This window comes from Nipponia nippon, unplaced genomic scaffold (genome assembly GCF_047370975.1).
Source record: "Nipponia nippon isolate SJK-2023a ecotype South Korea unplaced genomic scaffold, ASM4737097v1 scaffold_6, whole genome shotgun sequence".
NCBI classification, from domain to species: Eukaryota; Metazoa; Chordata; class Aves; order Pelecaniformes; family Threskiornithidae; genus Nipponia; species Nipponia nippon.
Genome location: NW_028262380.1, coordinates 56555852 through 56575680, shown reverse-complemented (window position 1 = coordinate 56575680; position 19829 = coordinate 56555852). Strand labels below are relative to the sequence as shown.

Here is a 19829-nt window from a genome sequence, read left to right as displayed (position 1 = left end):
GACAGATGACATCCGTAGCTCTTCCCTTGTCCACTGAAGGGATAAGCTGTTGGAGTGGTCACAGAAAAATGTAGCATGTAGAGAAGGATGCAAAGGAGTGAGAAGAAGACAAAAGTATCCCCATGGCCCAGATAAAAGACTTAAGAGCTCTGGGCAACTTTTCTGATTTGGGATGGAAAAATGCCTGACGCAGACTCCTGTCTGGTGGTCGGTCTCTATGCAGTCTGTTTTACTTTGGCTTCTGTGAACAACTGCAGCTCCTGATAACCAAATGTTAGAAATATCCTTCTGATTCTGCATGGCTTGTCTGGCCTGTAGGCTCAGTCCAGAATGATGTGTAATGGGAGCTTTACTTTGACAGGAGCTCTGCACAGATTGGTGATTTGGAGAGTAACGTTTTCTTCCCTCTTGGTCTAATCTTGGAGGAAGTGAGTCACTGCTATCTTTCTTCATTCGCCTGGAGGTTGCGTTGGTAGGGAGAACACAGTATAGAAGAGTCAAGTTTCCTATCCTTCCTTCCTGTACCTGTTTCTCTCCTGCACTAACTCATCCCACTTAATGCAGAAGAAACAAGTGGACTTGAAATGGAGTCCATGAACAAGTGGCTCTAAATGGGACAGATGAGCTATTTAATTAATGGCTTCTGTTCATCCCTGCCACCCAGCCTAGCCTGCGTCTGCCTGTAGCTGGCTCAAGGAGAAGAGATGATAGGGTAGCAGCACTGTAGCATTCCCCTCCAGCCAGAACCTGAGACCTATTCAGCTTCACAGGGAAACAGTGAACCTGCAGCAGCGAACCCTCTGTGAGATGTTAATCCTGTTGTACGGATGATAGCAGTGCAAAGCTGTCTTAATGTCAGCATCAGCGTTAGCAGGATGGGCAGGTAAGGTGTAGAGATGGGTGGTACAAAAATTCCAGAACGTTCCTTGGGACCATCCATAAACTGGTACAAATTCAGGGCCTCTAAAGATGCCTCCCCTCCCACACCCCCAGCAGAGCTGCTCTCACAGCGCTGAGGCTGAAGGCTGGGATGCAGTGCATATACCAAGGTAAGGTGAATATAGCAGCATACACTGCATTTTATGCCGTTCGCTTTCCTGACGTAATCAAGTACTGTAAGTTTTACACACCAGTGCACAGATTACTGGCATTTACTAGGAAGCACGAGGAGCAGGCTGGCAACTGCTTGGAGGCACACGGAATATACAGGCAATTGCTCTGGAGCATGGGGAACACAGAGGCAATTCAATTCCCAACTGGTTTCTAGGCAGGAGCTACCAATTAAAATTAAAAGAATAAAAGACTGCAAGCTTGGGACTGATGATATGCTCTGGAGAGAGGAGTTGCCAACAGCTTGTGCTACAAAGATGCCTCTCTTTCAGTGGATTTCAAATGGCAAAAGAAACTCAGGTAACAGATCATTCTTTTCTTCTGGCTTCCCTGATTTTCATGTACTCAGTCGTGCAGCCAAAATTCCTACAAAGACAGACGGGGCTGCTCCCCATGAATTCCAAGCAGCGAGCCAGCCTTTTGAGAGCTGATGCAGTGAATATGCCAGCAGTCGGCTATACCTAGGAAGCGAGATTTTAAAACCAAGCATCAGGTGCCTGGGCAGAGAGTGTTGAATGATGGGGCTCAGAAAATCTACTAATGAGAGCACGGTATTTATTTATATATATATGAAATGATTTAAGATTAAAAAAAATATATTTTATCCATCTAATGTGTCTTTCACATTAATTGTTAATGAGTCTCTGAAGCAGACCTCCCCTTCTGATGGAGAAAACTGAAGCCTAACTAGGTGAGGTTATTAGACATACGTGGGATCTGCAAAGCCAGGATTTATGCTGTGCCCATCACGGTGGTCCCTGAGGGTCATGTAGGAAGTGGGCAAGTTTTAACTGCAGTTACCAAACTGCAGCTACCATGGGGCAGATGAAGTCATAAATCATAATCTGTCATTGGTTATGAAGTCAAAGCATGCTTCCCTTGCTCCTCTCAGAAGTCGTGTAAATGTTGATGAACTAGTCAGGTGGAGGCTGCTGGATGGGAGAATTTTCACAAAAAGCAGTGAGTTTACCCAGTTTTTTTAATGATGCGTACAAAAGAGGATAACGCAAGGACTATTAGTGCTTCAGGATGCGGAAGACGTAATGGTGGTGCAAGGCAAGAACTGTGATCTTACTTGAACTCCCTGCCAACCAAAGAAAAAGCTGTGCCCACCAGCCACTGAAAAATGGTGGCACTAATCCAGTCAAAATGTCTAGAGGTAGTGTATGCATTGTTGAAGAGACATTTTGTCACATGTGGCCTTTACTTGGGAAGCAGAGTAAGAAAGCGAAAACCTTTCAGGCGCTTCACCTCCGTCGGGTAACTTGGGAATCACCAGACTCCATGAGGTACCTCGTGTCAACACAATTCTGCTACGTTAGGGTTTGCTTTGTGAAGGATGAACTGCGTGGCTTTCAAATTTCTCTTTCAGAGAGCTTAACGCAGAAACTGATCCACTAGCAGGTGCAGGATGGAATAATTTATTATTGCTTAGCTTAATAAACTGCATCTTAAATTATGATATCGATTACAGTGTTGAATGAAAAGGCTGAGCTGGCGTTATAGTACTTGACACGAGCAGCATTTTAAAATGTTTACACTGATTGCATGGTGCATCAGTATTGTTTTTGGAAAGCAATAGACTTAAAATATGGTGTTGCATAAAGTGCTAGGTGCTTCTGAATTCATTTACTTAAATTTTGGTCTAAAAATCAAAGACATTGCATGGCAAAAGGTGCTCACCCAGAGTTCTTGTCCCCATTAACAAACACAAGCCAGTGTTTGCTGTATCAGTTCACCAAATTAATGACATTAAAGCACAGCAAAAATACATTTGCAGGAACCCCAGTAAGTTCTGTAGGATCTCCTGACAGGATAAACATGTCTTCTCTACCCTCCTTTTTTTCCCTCCCCCCCAAACAAGCAATAAAAACATTTTGCATAAACAAATTCCAAATTACAACTAATCATAGGAAAGCTGACAAATGTATGCTATGCTAGTCTGTGAAAATACTAATCAAAGCAGCCTGTCAATTGTTAAAGTTAATGATTTAGATATGCAAAACTCCGACTAGATTTTTGTGGATAATTACATAATTACGCCTGGGTTAACACAATCAAAAATAGCAATTGCATGCTCCATCTTGAAATCACCATGGCAGTTCCCTGCTATCTTTTAAAGGCCTCTTTACCCTTGTTCTCCCTGCACACAAAGTGCAGTAGGGAAAGGAAAAAAACCTGGGAGCCACCTGGGAAAGAAAAGCAACTATAGTAGGTGCCTCCTGCCTACTCCATCCGCTCTTTGCCCTCTGCAAAAACAATCCCCTGGAGAAGAAAGGACCTGCTGGAGTGGGTGGAGGTGTGGGAAAAGCCAGCCAGCTAACTGAGGATTGGAAACAGGGGAGTTCTCTGCTGTAACGAGCTGCAGTAGCAGCACCTCTACCCATGGATTACAATATGTGTGACAAGGAGCTTTTCCTGTGTGACGCCTTTCAGATTGAAGAGGATGGAGTTTGTACTTTGTTTTAAAGGTCTTGCTATGATACAGGAACCCAAGACTGGCAAGGCTTACCTAGGTCATTCAATTCTTCATGAAACAAATCATTCAAAAGTTCCTTTTGATCCCAAACAGTCCCTTCCCAGGTGTTTGGCATAGAAGGGGCTATCAAGCTCTTCCATCCAAACCGCCACCCCCACGAGCTATGAAATGCCCCCTCCGCCTGACCGCATGCTGAAAGCCCTTGCTGGGGGTGCCAGAGGAAGGGAGGCTCTTGGTGGAGGGGGTAAGCAAGCCTGGTCCTGTTGGGCACTGCTCTTTTTTCAGCTCCTTTGAAAATAGTTGTGAGTCTATTCTAAGCGCCTTTGAAAAGCCTAGTCCTTGGAAATCTTGAATTTCTCTTGCAGCACTGTTTTCTTCCTTCTCATGTTGGCTTCTTGCTCTCTTTTTATACTAGGTTGAACTGATACAGGATAGAGATTCCAGATGTCAGGAATCTCACGGAGGTGACACAGTATAAATAAAATGAATATTGGGCTCTTTCCTGAATGTCACATTGGCTGGGATGGGGTAATGATAGTGATAGGGATTTAAAAAGTAATATATCTCTTGTGTAATTTTTTATCATAATTTTTCTATACAGTTTCCATTAAATAGATAAATGACCTAAATGAAAAAGAGAAATAAAGTGAAAGCATAAAATCCGTCCCTGTCAAGAGCTACATAAAAAGAGTCAGCGCCCCAGACTTCTGAAATTGGCTGCCTGAACTTCTAAATCTGCAAGTAGGTGTTCAGGTGGATTGACTGGTTTTACTAGTGGCTTACTAGTAGTAGGGACCTAACGTGTGAGGGAAGCAAATACGCATTGATGTAGATGTATTCCCCCCAAAAACACGCTGTCAAAGTCGGCTTCAGCTAATTGATGTTATGGGGCCCATTATTGCTTTCGTTCTATTTTCAAGACTATTACAAATCCACTTGGTGGGTTGCTCAGCCTGCATAAGCCTGTATGAAATTAAATAGTAGCGTGGTTGGATGTCTGAATGAAACCTGAAATGTTGTTTTGGAAACCTCGTGAGCACCTGGAGCAATAGCAGGGCTCAGAGGCACTATTCACCAGTCTACGCTGCTTGCTTCTGCTGCACTGATGAAGCAAAAATAAACTTCCTGTACTTAGACAGATTTTAAACATTTTTCTACAAGACAGAAACCAGATGGAATATTTTCACAGCTGACACCAAAATTCACAGTTTTCGTGACTTCTGTGATATTGTGATTTATACAGGGACTTTCTGTATCAGCAGCCCTGAGCAGACAGCCTCTTGCCATTCAAGCTTTTACACATTATTTGGATTGGTAGGTCAAAGGATTGTATTAGCTGTGTGAAATGTGAAGTATCAGTGGATTTAAATGATAGCTCTGTGGGCTGTTCTGTTTCTGCATCTTGACTATAAGTCATAATAATAAAATACGTTAAAAGTACACTGCTCCAAAATGGATAGCAAGCCCTTAAATGCCTTGAAATTAATCATTTCTGGAAGGAAACAAAAAATTCTTATGTCAGGGCACGAGCACAAGGCAGGCTATTGTCTTCAAGCATTTGCTAGCTCTCTTAAAGGGAGGACATGAGTGGCAGAAGGCATTCCGCTTGGGGCTGCACGTTTCACAGGCAATATTTTCAGATCAAGATAAACCTGACAAAAAAGTGTTAAAGGTTGGTTTGGGGGGTTGGTTTGTTTGTTGGTTTGTTTGTTTGTTTTCCCGTGCTGGGGATTGAGAAGCCAAGTCGCAGCTGCTGGTAGACCAGGTAGAAGGAACCAGTGGAGAGTGTGGGACCTGGCAGAGCTGGATGCAGGCAGGGGTTTTTCCCCATGCCCTGTTTCCTTTGCTCTCCATTTGTGCCTGGATCAGCTTGTTGTTCCTTGCAGTCGAGCTTCTTCCCGTCTTTGTGGGAATTCATGGTTTCCTGGGAAACTTGTGTTGACCTGTGCCTGAAGAAAACTTCAGAAACGCATTGATTTTTCTGTTTTTATGGGGCTTTCTCTACGCACGAGAGCAGGATTTCAGCAACCCTGGTGGCTGCCTGCCTGTTTCCAGATGCAGTTCCAGATTTTACGTTTTCCTTTCACAGTCTTAGGTGAAGTGGCTTTTGGCTGTGTGATATCCTTACAAATCTGGAACAGCATGTTGGTGGTCCTGGTGCTAACAGCGCTCAAGAGTTCAGCCTGCTGAAGGGGGCAGTGTCAGAGGTATTCCTTGTGCGTGTGTATTTATAGGATCACATACTCTGAAATCCACCTCTCTCCCCATCCAAGAGAGCTGGTTTGTACAGGGCTCTGGAGATCAGAGAAGTGCCTTGTCTTTAATCAGGTGTTTGCTTAGGAAGGGATGTGTTGTTGCTAGGGGATGTAATTTCTTTCCAGCTCTGAGAAAGACGGAGGTGTATATATAATTTTAGGTGCTTATAATATGTGCACCTTATCTTTATAGGAGGATTTATTGTGTAAATCAATGACAAAATAAATGGTAACAGCTCCTACGCAGCCAGGGCAAGGGAAAGGCTCAGTCTCTAATGCGTTTTTCCTGCTCAACCAGTTCTTAAGGCTACTGGCATACCAAAGTATCCTTCAGTCTTCTGTAACATATGTGCTGGTCTCAACTCCAATAAAACGGTCAAACGAAGTAGCATAAAACCACATTTATCCTGCACAGTGAAATGGTACTTGATGTTGTTTGGACCTGATGTGTGAAACTTCCCCCCCTCCCCCCCCCCCAAAAAAAAAAAAGGTAGGAGTATGGTAGAGACAGAGGAGGAGGATGGTTAATAATCTGTAGCAAATCTTACTGAATTGTATGCTAAATAAATGTTGGTTCCAGTGATATCTGCTGAAAATTGGCATATAACAAAACATTTGGTGATAACATATGGAAGGAGGTGTGGGAGACAGTTAGAAGAAGCTTTCCACTTTTCTGTACATGTTTATAATCTAGTGTCCTCAACATCATAGATACTACATATTGAAACTGTCTGTATGCAACCTGGCTTACAAAAAAAAAAAAAAAGTGCTGGTATGAGTAGAAAGTACTTCCATTCTTAACATGTTATTTCCCCATTTGGACCGTTTTTGCCTGCCCCCGCCCCCACCAGCTTCACTGAATACAGGCACTGTATTATAAAGTTCATGCTAATGAGCAATTGTTTAGAAGGCTGTAGCACAAATCCATAATGTTCTCCTTCTATAGACAGTCATTGAAATACAGGAAACCACATTTTAAATATAATGCTGATATATATCTAGGGCAGTTTAAACAAATGCAGTCACTTCTGCAAAATACTTCCTTTGGCTACGCTGATCTGGCAGATTACTTAAATATATGCTTAGATCCCATGTGTACTTGCTTTGAAGTCAATGGGATTACTTACAGGGATTACTTATATGTTTATATACTCTGGTGGTTTGAGGTCTTAAAACATAGAAGGACATTTGACATTTAGAAAAATAGGGCTGGAAGGAGCCTCAAGAAGTCTCCCTTCTGCAGGACTGGTTATATTTATGTCATTCCTGGCAGAATTTTTTTCTAGGCTGTTCTTAAAAACATCTGGTGATGGAGATTCCAGATTCCATAGCTTTCCCAGAGCTCCATCCCAGTGCTTCACTATCTTAATTATTATAAATGATTTTCTCTAATGTCTGACCTGCATCCATCTTCCTGCAAGTTAGACCTGTTATTGTTTGAACTTTCTAACATGCAAGAACCCTGTGTGTGACAAGCTTTTACGCATTCAAAGTCTTAAAATTTTCTTCCCAAGAATTCTTTTCTCTGAAGACCTCGAAGTTTTCAAATCTTTTCTCCTGGACACGTTTTTTGTACCTCTGGTTGCTTCCATTGCTTTTCTTCTGGTGCTCTCCAATTAGTCCATCTCTGCCTTGCACTCTTCTCCTCCTCTCCATCCCCCATTGAATTTCAGCCCTTTTCTTGACACCACTGTAATTTGTCAACATCTCTTCAAACTCGGAGCCTCCATACTTGCAGTTGTCCTATGCACGCCATTTGTATGGTCTGCAAGCACAGTAAGCGTGCTGTTTCATGGCGAGATGATTCACGAAAGTACCAAACAGCATCATATCCACAGCAGAATTTTGTAATCCTCCTGTCCCCCTAGATGGCTTGCTTTGACTATGGGCAAATGATAACTTGCTTTACACATCATGTCCAACCCCTTTCATACCTGTCTCGCAACCATTTCATTCAGACCATGTTTTGTTAGCATGTGTGTGAGAGTGACATTTGAGACAGCACCAAAAGCTTTACTAAATCAAGAAACGTGACATCTCCTGCTTTGTTTCTGCAACAAGGCCTGTTCCCATATGGCAGAAGGAAATTGAATTGATTTGACGGGATTTATTCTCTACAAATCCATACTAGCTGCTAGTCATTTCCATGTTATCTTCTAGGTGCTTACAAATAGTTTGATTACTTGTTCTGGTGTTTTTCTGAGGATTGAAGACAAATTGACTGGCTGGTAACTCCTTAGCTCTTCTTTCTCCCCCTTTGTAGAGCTAGATATTCTGTTTGCTCTTTTCCAGCCTTTTGGCACCTCATCTTCTATTCTTGCATTCTCAGAGGTGGCTGTCCAGTGATTCAGAGATTGCGTAAGTGGCTATTTAAGAATTCTGAGTTGAAATTCATTGAGCCCAGTCAATTTGAAGACCTCTTGATTTATTTAAGGGCATTTTAATCTGCTCTTTTTAGGCCATTATCTTCCTGCTACTACATCTTCTGTTCCTTGTCTTCAGTGGCATCTCTGTCCTTCAGAAGTTTCTCAGCAGCGCTACCAGTTCTCCTAAACTTTTATTTTTGCCTTCCATGAGATCTCTTGAGTTTAGGTCAACTGCCAGAGTTTAATCCTGCTGTCATCAGTGGTTGCGTTGCTTCTGGATCAAGGCTTAATTGGAGACCATGGAAAGAGCCTCAATGTCTGGTTCTTACTTGGACAGTAGTCTTGCTGAAGCGCGAGAGCCCTGAATGAAACTAAGAACTGCAGTAAGGGGACCTGTGGTGGGTTGCGATTTGGGATGCCTGCTGACCAACTTGTGTAAGGCAGGGTTTGAGCTGGTATATTGATTCATTTTCAACCAGAACAAAGAGCTCGGCTGTCACTCTGGGAGCTTAATGAACACTTGTGTCACAGCATCTGCTCCTCTTTGTTAGAGCTGAGAATTTATTTTAACAAATAGCATGCTTAGAGAATAAATTGACCACATTGTATTTACCTCCTAAAGTTGTTGTTTGTGGTAGCACTTTCTCGTTTGCAGTTCTCCACTGTTGGTCAGGTACCAGAATGGTAACTTCATCCTTTATCTGTTTCCCTAAAAAAAAACATGAAGCAGAGGGCATCATTAGAAACTTGCGTACATTTTCATTCATGACAATTTCCGTCACGTCAATTTTTCCATAGTCAAAAGAAGAATGTTCAGTTGAGATTACTCTTGAACTAGTAACAATTCACTGTATATAACTCAAAACTTTATGTGCCAATTATAATATATTTATGAGGGCTTTTAGTTTCTCTCCTATAGAAGAGTATTTTCATTCCTATTATATTTTTGCATAATCTTTTTTTCTGAAAGGAAGAAATGCAAAAATTCAATAGCCGAGGTTGTCATTTTAAGATGTGCAATGAGAGACTAGGCTAAAAGAAACTGCAATATTCTATATAATTTCATGGGGTCTTCTAAGGAAATATGCCAATTTTATGGGGGCTCTTATGGAAAAATTCTGATTTTATGTGGATTCCGGTGAAAAGGTAAATTTCATGGGATTTCTGAAAATGGCTGGATTTCACTGGTTCCATGAAATCTATGACAGCCATGGAAAAATGCACAGTTCTTGTAATGGAGTAAATTTTTATTGTGGTCTGCAGAACTTTTATTTTCTGTGTACATCTGTTCCTCTGACACATATTATGCATTCTGGACCTCTTCCTCATCTTGTAGTCTCTTCCTGTGAATATTTTACACTTCTTGATGGATGCATAGTGCTCTGATCCTCAGATGATAGAAATCCATGACTGTCTACAACGGAGGTTCAGTGTGCGAGCGTGTGTGGGGGAAGGGCATGAAAAATAAGAGATGCTAAATACAGTCCTGGGGATTTCATATTTTATGGTAATACCACCTTATTTTATGCAATATAGGAGGGGAAATAATCAGGACTAAGGAATGGGAATGATTTATCATATTCAACGTGAGATCTAAGCAATGTAGCATCAAAAGCAGCCTACTTGCAATTTGTAAAATCCCGGCTTGTGCAGAGGGTCCAGCGCAAGCCCACCCGAGGAGCATATAAAGCTTCAGAGGAGAACGACTGTGTTGTGGCATCTCAATTTATCCTGTAAGCAATGCCCTCGTTGGCTAGGACGCAAGTGTGACTGTATCACGCTTGTGTTGTTCCCTGTCTTGATAGAGGCAGCAGAGCTGAAATAGATCTTACTTTTCAAGGAGAGAAATTAAGACACAGCGGAGAAAAGGAATATATCCTCAGACAGGGCTTGAAAATCACTGGTGAGATGAGGTGAAAACTTACAGGAAGGCTGTGTTGAAAGGGCATGGGAAATGACAAAGAAAAAGCGGTATTGGATAACTGGAGGAATCAGAAAGGAAAGAATTGTGAGGCAGATTAATCCAAATCTATGCAGGGTTTTAAATGAAGAAGTCTGAACAGTGTCTTGAGACGAACAGGGAGCCATCTGATTAGCTTTGATTTAATGATATTCTTGAACATCTTTGTGTGCGTGAGCAGCCAGAACTGAGAACATTCCTGACGGTGGGGATGAAGCCTCTCCTGGGGAATTGCCTTCCCCTCAGCGGAGGGGAGACGTGGAGAAACGTCACAAAGTACAGCAGAGGCGGTGGGGCTGTGGGTCGTTCCTCACGCGGGAAGAGGAGAGGAAATACATATCAGGGTCCTGGGTGGTCTCCTGCACCACTCCCACTTCCATCAGAAATGGGAAGCAGAGAGCTGAAAGCAAGGCTAGCTATTGATGCACACCAAGGCCTGTCTGTATTTAGCGAAGCCGAGGGGAGGTTCTGAGGGGCAAGAGGGACAAATGAAAAGCAATGGCTGGTGTGCGAGGGATTTGTTCGTGTTAGCTGCAATGGGCACGTGTAGTTGTGCTGCACGTTATGCTGTTCTTTATTGCCTGCTACTCACTCTCTTCACGGAACCTAATAAGTTCCTAGGATCTGTATTCCCTTTTGCTCAGTTTCTGCAAATGCTAAATAGAATTTTGCCATGTGTAATGTTTTCCAGAGAAAACATCATCACCTTTTGTTAAATTATTTTGAAGGAGTTTTTGGTCTGCTGGGACCTAGAACTGCTTTTCCCCCTTCCCCATAAAACAACCTACAATCCAGCTCTCCTTTGCATAATCCTATTTCAAATGTGAACAATATGAATCCTCCAGTTTATTCTAGCAAGGAAATTTGGGTGGTTATATTTCATCATTGCCTTAGAGAAGAAGGGCAGGGCGGCTGCCAAGCTGTCTTTGTACAGCTTTTCTCTGCTGAAATATAGTGAAGAAACTGTAGTCGACCTGATAACATATTCAAGCTCCCCCCCCCTCCCCTTTGCTAGCTTGCGGGATCAGCAAGTTGTGGCTGTGCATTTTTCACTTGCACTAGATCACATCGGCCTGCCCACCTCATCCCCAAAGGGTACGGGTCAGACGAGGTCCTACTGTCTCTGTCTCTGGCTGCAGCTTCCTGATATATCCGCCTCTATCTTGGTGACCCTCAGATCACGGTAGTGATGCCTCTATCACCTCTAGGATGTCTAGTAAAAAATGGCTGGTTAAAATGTTCTGTACCAGCATGTAGTGAACTAGTTGGAGGCTTGCCTTTTTGCCTTTTCAACACAGAAAAGGGATGTTCAGCTTGAGGATAGCAAAGCCCAGAAGGAGATGTCTGTAGTAACATTGACCAGACAAGCCTGTAGGTCAGGAGGAGGTGGGAGCCTTCACGAGGAGCTGTGGGAGGTTGGGGTGGTGGTTCTGCATCTGACCTCTGCCGTAGTGACCCCTCCTTTGCCAGGGAGCTGAACCGTGCTCCGCAGGGTTGATTACCAGCAGGGCTTCTCCAGCCCCACTCTTCATGTACGGCAGGGCAGGGCTGGAGTTTGTGTCTCTCTGGGGCTCCCGCACTGCGCCTGGTCCTTGTGGTGTAGGAATCAAAGCTAGGTGTGATGTCTTGCGGGGTCAGAACAGGATGCGTTGGTACTTCTGGTCAAGAACATAGATCAGTTTCGCTCTTGGAAACTTTCCAGTTACTCCTTTTCCTTGCATACAGTGTATGCTTGCCTTGTATGTTTTGTCAAGTCAGGTAAGAAAAAAATATCCACTTTGTAATACATTTTGGCAGACTGTCCCTTTTTCCCCAGAAGCAATTTGTGCCAATATCTAACTGCTCTACCAACTAAATATACATGGCTAATGCCTACAAACTTATTCATGCTGATGGGCCCCGCTTACTGAAAGCGTTCTGTTCACACTGGATGCCGCAACCCTGACCATACATTTGTGGATTAGCATGCTTGATTAAACATGCGTACAGAACTGGAGATCACAGCACAAGGGCATGGACTATCTGAGCCTTTAATCTCAAATGTACCCCGTGGGTAAGGTAGGTGGATTAGTATCATCACATGCAATCGTATAATTTTACCTCTCAACCCCCCTGATTGCTCCCACGTTGGGAATCCCCAAAGATCCATGGAGAGTCGTGAGGCCCCGGGATGCCCGAGTTCACATAAGCAAAGACTGCGGCGGCTGTTCTTTCCACCAAGGAAGAGCTAAGTGGCAACCTGGCTATTTCTTCTTGTGCGTCTCCTTTCAAAATGGTCAAAGGCAGCGGCACTTGGAGTGCCCGACACCCTGCTGTTTGCATGTATCTGACATTGTAATTTCTTCTCCAGAGTAAGCTGGCTAAATTAATTTGATTTTAAAGAAGTGAAGCACTGAGACTGTGCCTGACATTTTCAGGATTCCAGGACGCTGTGTTCCCAGATCAATATGCTGATTTAGTAACATAACTTATGCTCGGGAAGGCCATGTGACACTCCCAGACCCATCCATCTTAGTCGAGCATTTCTATAAGAGCTGTGCAAATCCTTTCCAGGACAGCAAGTGAGATTTTACAAGTTTCCCATTACAAAGAAATAGTGTGGAATTACAAACACCCCCCCACCCCCCAATATCAGATTTGAATATAGCCCTTTTCTCACGTTTGAGTCTCAAGCAGGCCCTGACACAAGACCGTCTCTGCATTGCTAGCAGTGAAGCAGACAGGCACGCGTATACATAGACGTGCAGCTATAACGATAATGGCCTACTGCCCATAAAATGTGCACTTGCATATGCAGATAAAGAAGATCCATTTTTAAGCAGGCACTTTTTTGGATTAAAAGATGCCCTTGAAAAGGTAAAAGGGCATCTCAAGTACCAGGACATCATGTAGTTAAAAACCAAGGAGAGATTTAAGTTCTTCACAGACTTAAATAGAATCAGAATAGTGCACAAGTGTAGTCTGTCTACATGAAAACAAACCAGATATCATTTGGTCATGTAGCTCATTTAATATGTATCAAAAGCGTTTGGCTGTAGGCCATTTATGTTTATGATACCCATAAAACCAGCATATTGGAGTCAGCGACTGGTGTGTCACTCAAACAAAAAGTGATTTTAGGACACGGACAATATGAATGAACTTCTTATTCTGGCAAAAGTCTTGGTAAAAGTATATAAGAAAAAATGCTACTCATTTTCTGTGCTAAACAGCTGGCATTGTAGCTTTCTTACATGACACAATGCTTAGAGTTTATACTTCCTTTTACTTACAAGGTACTGGCAGCTGAATCTCCTAATAGTGCTAGAAAAATCTTCATATGTTATTTATTTCCCGGTGCACAGAAACTCTATTTTAAATGATGAGCCAGCTTTCTCTTCTGAACAGAGCAGAAATTAATGTAGTTAGTTGATTGTAGCAGTGAGGTTGCCTAACTTCTAAATGGATACCACTTGTTTCCATGTTTGCCCAGCTTTGATTCGGGATATTTCAGTATCATACTGTTTATCTGTAGGGACATTTGCCTGACTACAACTTTTAAGAACAGGTTTAAATTTAAGGTAGAAAGTGCCTGTTCCTTACCAAAGGATATAATTTTTCTTCTAAGTGCCTTTCCTACTCCAAGCACCTCAAGCGCTCCTGAAGGCATCACATCCTTTACGCCCCACGCGATGGCTGACAGAGCCTTGTACATCAGAGCCCTTTGTGCTCACCAGGGAACCAGGATTTGAAGGATCACTAAACTTAGCCATTTTGTATATCAATCCACGCGGCAGCACTTTAATCATGTATTTTCAAGGTTAGAGTGTTCATTTTGGCCTCATACTTGCTAAGTGGCATAGAGATGTTATGCACAGTACATGGTAATGCTATAATCTATTGCTTTCTAAAAGCCACCCAAAGTACTGCACTGTAATCAAATGGCACTTCTTGATGACATTGCATGCTCCAGATGTATCCTGAAACAGACTGACACAAATAAGTCATTTAAAGATGCGCAGCCAATCAGGAAATCTCGCTAAATGGAGGACTTGTGTATAAACAGGTTTCTATCTTTTTAAATTATGGGTTTGTTTTAATGAAGCATTGGCTAACAATTAAGCTATGTACATGCATGTGGTCTGTCCCTGTTATTCTCAAGAAGGTAACTGCTGTGGCCATATTCTGATGTGCAACACGGGACCAGCCTGAGGTTAGTTTGTCTCTCTGAGGAAGAAAATAGGCCTGTTACTCCTGCTCCTTACTTGACTTTAGTTGCTGTACTGGTTTTGGCTGGGATAGAGTTAATTTTCTTCATCGTAGCTAGTATGGAGCTATGTTTTGGATTTGTGCTGGAAACAGTGTTGATAACACAGGGATGTTTTCATTATTGCTGAGCAGTGCTTACACAGGGTCAAGGCCTTTCCTGCTTCTCCCACCACCCCACCAGCGAGCAGGCTGGGGGTGCACAAGAAGCTGTGAGGGGACACAGCTGGGACAGCTGACCCCAACTGACCCAAGGGCTATTCCATACCATATGACGTCATGCTCAGCCTATAAAGCTGGGGGAAGAAGAAGGAAGGGGGGGGCATTCAGAGTGATGGCGTTTGTCTTCCCAAGTAACCATTACGTGTGATGGAGCCGTGCTTTCCTGCGGATGGCTGCACACCTGCCTGCCCATGGGAAGGAGTGAATGAATTCCTTGTTTTGCTTTGCTTGCGTGTGTGGCTTTTGCTTTGCCTGTTAAACTGTCTTTATCTCAACCCAGGAGTTTTCTCCCTTTTACCCTTCTGATTCTCTCCCCCACCCCACCAGGGGGAAGTGAGCGAGCAGCTGGGTGGTGCTTAGTTGCCACCTGGGGTTAAACCACGACAGGTGCTGACCAAAAAACCACATTGTTTTAATACTGGGGGGAGGAGGGGAAGAGTAAAACAGATTATAAAAGCTGCCCTTAAAGTGGCTATTTCTACCTGTTTTTTCTTCTTCTTTTTTTTTTTTAACTGCAGAACCTATGAATCTTCCAAAATCTAACTGCTTTCTGCCTCAGGTGATTCTTACAAACATTAGCAGGTTACTTTAGATAGTATGGAGGACATTAGTTTTTGTCAGGCTTGTATAATTGAAATTCTCTTTTGTTGTCCTTTGAATGTCACTCAAAGGACAGTCTTCCTCCTGACTTCCCCTTTTTTGGGAGGAATCTCAACCCACTTCCTACCCCATCCTTCCAGGAACCCCGGCTGAGCAAGCTCACAGTTCGCGATGCTTCACCTCTTACCTTTGCTGATAGGCTTCCGACTCCTTGAGCGGCCCGTCTTCCGCCTGTGCTGCCGCCTTGGCTCTGCCGGACACCTAGTGCCGAACGTCTGCTTGCTGACGAGGGCGTTGTACGGCCCGATCCAGGCGTCCTTTCTGCCACGCCGTCCCACCATCCTCCCACCAGTTACGGGAGCTGTTCTTTCATGCCTCAAGGTACCTTGTCCAGGTACCTTCAGGTACAGAAAACAGCCTCAATTTCTGTTGATTGCAGGAGACAGGTAAATCTCGGCACATCTTTTCTCTGTATTTCTGAGACTAACGAAGAGGTGTTTGTATGGGTAGGGCAGCCTCTGCCTCTATGTGCGAGAGGCAGAGGCTGACAAAGTGTCAGCCAGATTTTTAGAGGTCTCTGGGACAGGCATGCCTTTAAGCCTCATGTGCAATACAAAGCACGTACATCACCATTACTTCATTACCAATCACTATTGATAACAAGTAAACAAAGTTCACAGTATATTCAATATTAGACCTAATTCTCGGTGTAATAGTACTCTGGGTCTGTGTAGAAACGTAACCTGTGTCTTGGGAAACAGTGGACCAAGTCTGACATTGCGAGCATGTCCAACAACGTAAATACAATTGTTGCACCTTAATTTGCAGAAATGTAATATTTAGCTAAGTCTGATGTATTTTTAAATGCTTTTCAGCACAGTTCACTTGAAGATAGTTTATTTTGTAACACAACTTGGCCAGCGCTACTGTTCTTGGAGTCCTATGTTCTGTATCATAAAGAGAAGCTAGCATATTTATGCCTTCTGAAGCCAGTGGAAGTGTCTGTTGACTTTCATGGGGCTCTGGATTAGATCTTTAATGAACATCTCCTGATATCATTATAGGAGCAAATATTGGAACAGCATCATGAAAACTTCAGATTTAGTCAATTCGAAGGATTTATTAAATTTTTTTGGAACATAAAGTAGTTTGAAAATTGCTTATTGAAAATTGCTTCTTTACCTGCTGCTCTGTTCGTGCTTACCCACAGTGACCTGAGCCACTCAAAAGAATATTTTGTCAGAAAGGAGCTGAGGCCAAGATTAGGACAAAGGAAGACACCACGCGATATAAAATCAACCAGTTGCGCTGAAACAAATAGACGAGTTGCAAATTCAGAAATCGAATCTGAATGCACCCAAAGAGATGTGCGGAGAACTTCTTGAATGTGATAATTTCAGAAGTGTGGTGTGTTAGGTTGCAGAGAACCTGATAGTTTTGAAATGTAAACACACAATATGTAGAACGTAAGCCACAGAATTAATGAATCATGTTAATTTCACACTGCCCCCGCTTTGGACTAATTAGTGGAAATTAAATGCCGCACTTGTCAGGCAGAGCAGTTTGTGCACCGTGTATTGCATTAAGAATTATTTTTTGATCCATTTGCACAATGTGAAAATAGTGTGAAAATATTTTTATTTCAATTAGTGGTAGTTTTACAGTCATTAAAAGATTTCTTTAATAGGCTTAGACTCCCATGGCCTGCATAGCTGCATGAGGTCTGGTTTGCATTTAAAGGTGGGAAAAGATGCAGTGGGGAGGAAGACATTTAGCTGACTGGGTTTACGTAATTACCCCCCACCCCATTCTAAAATGCCAAACCAGGCTGATCAATTATCTGTCCCCTCATCAGAGGCCAATTGCTTAATTGCAAATTATCCATAATAATTACACAGTCAAATAACTACTGGATTTATTTTTAATGAATGTGGGAGCCCTTAACACGGATTTAAATGTACCCACCAGGATTACTGAAAATCGACAGCTATCAAAGGGCCGGAATGTGCTACTCTCGCTTATGTGGAGGAGAACCTCACTCTGCTTATTTTCTGTTCATTTTCAGTGAGACCTGGGGAAGTAGGGATGCCGTGTCTGTGCTCAGTAATGTTTTTAGGGTCTAACATTTCCATTGTTTCAGTTTCACCGGGAGCCTTCCCCTCGGTGGGATGCAGCGCTCGGAACTGGCCGGCAGCGGGGATGTAGTTGGCGCTGACACAAAACACAAGGCAAGGCTTTTCACGCTTGTTTTCCAGTTTTGACAGAGAGGGGAAACAGAAGAAAGGTGTCTTTTTTTTTTTTTTTTTTTTTTTTTTTCCCCTTCTTTCTCCTTTTCCCCCTCCCCTCTCTCTCTCCCCCCTGAAATAGCTTTCTCTCTTCAAATTACCTTAAGTCACTGGGTACGTGGGCTGCGTTCCATGGCGCTGGCCGCTCCTCAGCATGCTTGTCAGCCTGGAAACAAGAGGCGTACTTTGTTGAAATACTAAACCAAATGAGAACATGAATTTAAATACAATGCTGTGTCTGCTCACAGGCAGGCAGAGAAGATTCAGTAGTTGAATAAGTAACAGAAAATTTGGAGTGTGAAGGAGGAAAGAAACCGAATGCAAAGGAGCATGCAGAGGGGAGCTAAACTACACGCGTTTTCTAACGTGGTGCAGGTAAATTAAAGTGGCTGAATTGCTTTTGAAATGGAAACTCGGCATCCGTCTGTTCTTTATCTTTCTTTTATTGACGTCCAGAGGTCCAGTTCAGAAATCGGGGTCCCGCTGTGCTAACCGTAGTAAAAACACTGCAACTCGGTGTCTCCCACCACCATTGCCCAGCATCTAAGCAAAAGCGCTCTCTCAATTCTGATTTGCTTTTTCACTCTTATGTTGCCTGCTCTTTGTAGGTCATGTGTAAGCAATTTTTTCTGCTGCTTTTTCTAGGAGGTTAAGTAATTAACTTGGAGGAGAATGGAAAGCTGTGATCTCGCCTCACTTTGAAAGGCCTATTCCTGAGATTTCTGCAGCGTGCCTCTTCCTCCTCTGAAATGTCTTACTCTGGATTCTTGCACGGGGAGTTGATACTCCTGACATCAAAGCCCCAGCTGGCAGCTTTCTTGATTGTGAAGCATCCTATGGTGTATTGTACTCCTAAAGAGATTTTAACACTGACAGACTGAGGCATGAGGGAATATTGGACTGTTTTGTTTTGTGGGTTGTTTTTTTTAATGCCTGAGCCCTGTCTACTTGTACTCTGCTGTGATAGCTGTCGAAGTTTGCTAAAGCGATCACAGCCTGAAAATTTCAGATTGCGCTTAATGGCTCGGTGGCTAGAGGACGCAGTCCTGAAGTTTCTGAAACATGGCTGGATCTTCTGGCTGTCACTGTGTGAGAAACAGTGACCCCGTGACTGGTGTAAACCGACTTGTCATCTAAAATCTGGATTTATTTAAAATGTAGATGATCCCCAAAAGATAAATTCAGTAGCATTCATTTTCACGTATGACTTCGAATGTCTTCTCTAGTCTGTCTGTGCCGTTGTCTGTCTGTTGGGCTTGTTCCTTACGGGGTTAATTAGGAACACAGGCTGGTTTGTGCACATGGAATTAGCACGTTAAAGTCGATGTGGATTTCCACCTACACCCCTTGTTCACAGAAAGGAAACCAAGAGCTTGCACTTGGAAAGCAGTGGCTGTATTTATTCTCTGTACCAGATGCCAGTAATGGGGCGGGGGTGGGGAGGAAGAATCGGCCACTCATCCTTTTAAACTGAGCAGGTCTTTTCTTTCCTATTTTTCTAATTGATTTACCTTACCCTTCCATGTTTTTATTATCAGTTTCTCATTCCTTCCTCTTTGGTTTCTTTTTTCCCTTAAATACACATCCCAGTCTGCACTGCTGTTTGCTCTTCTTAAGTTGTGATGTAGTCCTGACTTTTATTCGCACTACGAATACCTAAGAATACCTTTTTCCCCTATTTGCACCCCGGAAATAAATGCCTGTAATGGTTAAGGGTGCCAGAGTCTAGTTCAATATTAGTAAGAAAATTCCAGCACTGTTGTTTTTCTTCTATTTTTCTTTTTAATCTGGAATCAGCGCATCTTCCAGCTTCTTCAGCTCCCTTGTAATTTGTTCAGCGTGATCACTTTTCCGAGAGCACTACTAGGTACGGGCACCTTCTTTTATTTTTTTTTTAGGTCTCTTATTTTTTTTTTCATCCTCTGCCTAACGTGGCTTTTTATGCATCAGAAATAGGAGTGTAAAGCAACCTTTTCCTCAGCCTGGTTCGAAGCATGTTTCTCAATGAATCTTCTCTTCCCGTGTTCTTTGTCTTGTCACAATAAACAATCAACAGTTCCAAAGAATGCTGTAATTAAAATTTCCTGAAGGAACAGCGGTTGTTATGGATACTGTGAAGTACACCGGGAAGTGCCATGGGTTACCGAGAAAGAAGAAATACTAATGTATAGTCTTTTGACCTTATTTTGACCGGGGGGGGGGGGGGAGGGAGGTGAAATACAGATGTGCATTTTTTATCCCGATAACGCATCCCGGCTGGAATACGGAGCGCTCCTTCGGCGCGCTCCCCTTGGGCAGCGTTTTCAA

At 43.0% G+C, this 19829-nt stretch overlaps 1 long non-coding RNA gene across 2 annotated transcripts; it reads left to right on the top strand.

Annotated features, from left to right (window-relative positions):
• The first annotated feature begins 3764 nt into the window (after positions 1–3764).
• On the top strand, positions 3765–18709 carry LOC148051491 (uncharacterized). Of its 2 annotated transcripts, none has more exons than XR_015699948.1 (4): positions 3765–3833; positions 15378–15683; positions 17378–17465; positions 18168–18709. It is a non-coding gene; the product is annotated as an uncharacterized LOC148051491 (long non-coding RNA). The 2 variants fall into 2 exon arrangements; XR_015699949.1 differs by having other exon boundaries at positions 3809–3833; positions 15437–15683.
• The last annotated feature ends 1120 nt before the right edge of the window (positions 18710–19829 follow it).